This window comes from Poecilia formosa, unplaced genomic scaffold, assembly GCF_000485575.1.
Source record: "Poecilia formosa unplaced genomic scaffold, Poecilia_formosa-5.1.2 Scaffold779, whole genome shotgun sequence".
Classification (NCBI taxonomy): domain Eukaryota; kingdom Metazoa; phylum Chordata; class Actinopteri; order Cyprinodontiformes; family Poeciliidae; genus Poecilia; species Poecilia formosa.
This window is the reverse complement of record NW_006800718.1, coordinates 59,188-62,291: the sequence shown is the minus strand read 5'-3', so window position 1 is coordinate 62,291 and position 3,104 is coordinate 59,188.

Below are 3,104 nucleotides of genomic sequence, written 5' to 3'. Positions count from 1 at the left end.
ATTCCTGTCATTTAGATGCTAAAAGTGTTGAATAATTAAGTGCTCAGTTTGTACGTTGTTGGTTCTCGAAACAGTTCACGTTTATGTAATTTAAGCTGATATTTATTCAGGCATTTTCTTAAGGTTTGAAGTGGTGTGAAAAATATTTTTCTATTATTCATTCTTATTATTCATTCGTTTGTAGCTACTATTTCAGTTACTTGAGTTGTTATTGTTAAGTCATTAGTTCTGTAACCTATAGCTAAAAGTTATCTTGAGCCAAGTAATAAGTAAAAGTTGCATAATGGAACAAATGACTGACAATGAAACTAAGAAGGGCGACTTACTTAAAGACAGTAATGGCGCAGCTCTACAGCAGTCATCTGAAACAGAAGAGCCAAGAAGAAGCCAGAGGACAAGAAGGCTTACTGAAAAGGCTCAAGAACTGCATGATAACAAATCAAAAAAACTGCAGGATCGTTTTACTAATACTTACGATAAATGGAAAGTGACTGCAAAGCAAGCTAAAAGGGTTATAAACGTAACTCCCTCTATTGAGGTTGTGCAGGAATTGATGAGTAAGATAAGTTGTGCATCTGCAGATGTGAAGCACAGTTATGAAGAACTGCGCAAATGTGTTCCTCCATGTAGTGAGATCCGTCGCAGAGTAGACACCTGTGATGCTGTATCTGAAATAATCTTGAAAAATGCATCCAGTTATCTTCAGAACCAGGATGACGAAGATGATCAGACAGAGGACGTTATCTGGCCTGAGTCTGGTTCTGTGTTTCTATCTTCAGCCTCTAAGGCCACAGGTAAAAATTCTTGAAGTTCAATCTCTGCTAGCAGTTCAAGCATTAAGTCCCGACAGTCGAGCCTTTCCTCTATTAGGAGACAGGAGGCTGCAGCAGAGCTAGCTGCTACACAGGCTGCTTTAAAGGTTCTGCAAGAGATAGAAAGTGAACAACAAGAACTTGATAACCTTGAAGAAGAAAATCGAAAGAGGATGGCATTACAAGAGGAAGAAAATGTAGCAAGAAAGAAAGCACTGGAAGAAAAACGCAGACAAATAGAACGTCTACAGACTGTTAAGAAGTTAAGTGTGGCAAAGGCACGGCTGCAAGTTTATGAACAAGAAGCAAGCTCAGATGAAGAAATTGCAGAGTTACTTCATAACCGGGGAGTTGAACGACATCAATCCTCAGGAGTTAAAAGAAGTTCCTATGAGCATCCACCCCAAGCAGACAGTGCCACAGTTCTTGCTGAAGCAATAGCAGAGTCTATTAATGTGAGCCGTCTCCCAGTACCTGAACCTTCTGTTTTTACTGGAGACCCACTAAGATACAAGGACTGGAAGATGTCATTTTAAACGCTAATAGGCAGGAAAAACATTCCAGTAAATGAAAGAGTTTACTACCTTCGTAAATACGTTGGTGGTTCAGCAAGAAAAGCCATTGAAAGTTATTTCCTGTTAGGAACAGATGCAGCTTATGATTCAGCATGGGTTATCCTGGAAGAAAGATTTGGAAGCTCATTTGTGATAGCTAAAGCTTTCAAGGATAAGCTTGCATCATGGCCCAAAATAGGACCCAGAGACAGTGTTGAACTGAGGGATTTTTCAGACTTTCTCAGGGGCTGCCAGGCTGCAATGTCCCAGATTAAAGCTCTAGATGTATTGAACACCTGTGATGAAAATCAGAAACTTCTCACAAAGCTTCCTGATTGGTTGGTAGCAAGTTGGAACAGAAAGGTGATTGAGATCGAAGAAACTTGTAATGCTTTTCCTACATTCAGTCAGTTTGTGGAGTTCATCACAAAAGAAGCAAAAATAGCTTGCAATCCAGTAACTTCTCTTCACGCCTTGAAATCTGGTGATGGTGAAAAAATAAAGACAACAAAGACACGAAACGTTGGCGCAAAGGTGCTTGTGAGTAACTCTGAAGAGAATCCAGAACAGAAGGGGTGCATCTTCTGTGAAAAACAAAACCATGACATTCAGAAATGCTGGAAATTCAACGAAAAACCAGTTCAGGAACGTCTCAGGTTTATCCAAACGAAAAGATTGTGTTTTGGATGTTTGCAACCAGGACACCACTCTAAGAACTGCAAAAGAAGAAGCCTTTGTGAAACATGTAAAGGAAAACATCTAACGTGTTTACACGAAGATCGTGAAAGAGCAAATAGAAAAGAGAAAAGCTGTGATGAGCATGGGAAAAGTGTAAAAACCTCTGAAAATAAAAAATCAAAAGAAAAAACAGAGGACAACCACAATATTGAACCCTCAAATGAAGCTACATCAAACAGAGTAGTGCAAGGCATGGACAACATGTACTCTTCTACAGTTGTTCCAGTGTGGTTATCTACGTCAAGTAACCCAGAGAATGAAATTCTTGTTTATGCTCTACTTGATAACCAAAGCGATACGACATTCATCATGCAAGATAAGGCAGACATTCTGGACATGAAAGGAGAACCTGTGCAGTTAAAACTCTCCACACTTTCATCCAGAAATACAATCATCCCAAGTCAGAGATTAGTTGGACTGCAGGTGAGAGGTTTTTATTCATCAAAGAAGATTTCTCTACCTGTAACCTATTCAAGAGAGTTCATTCCTGCTAATCTAAGTCACATTCCGACTCCAAAAACTGCGAGAGTATGGCCACATCTAGAGCATCTTGCAGAGGAGATTGCTCCACTGATAGAGTGTGATGTAGGACTACTCATAGGTTACAACTGTCCACAGGCTTTGTTACCCCGAGAAGTGGTGCCGGGTAAAGATAACGAACCATTTGCTCAAAAAACAGATCTTGGATGGAGCATAGTCGGTTGTGTTAGCCCGTGTGTCGACTATGGTGATGCAATTGGAAGCAGCCATAAGATCATCATGAAGTCTGTGAAACCTCAGACATCTAAGAATCTCACAAACGAAGTGAAATACATTTGCAGAACTCAAGTTAAAGAGTTCATTTCTCCACCGGATGTGTTGAGGATGCTTGAGTCTGACTTCAGTGAAAGAAGAGTTGAAGATGCAAATTTATCTCAGGAGGATTTGCGGTTCATATCTGTAATGGAAGAAGGAATTAAAATAAAAGCAGATGGTCATTGTGAAATCCCACTTCCTTTCA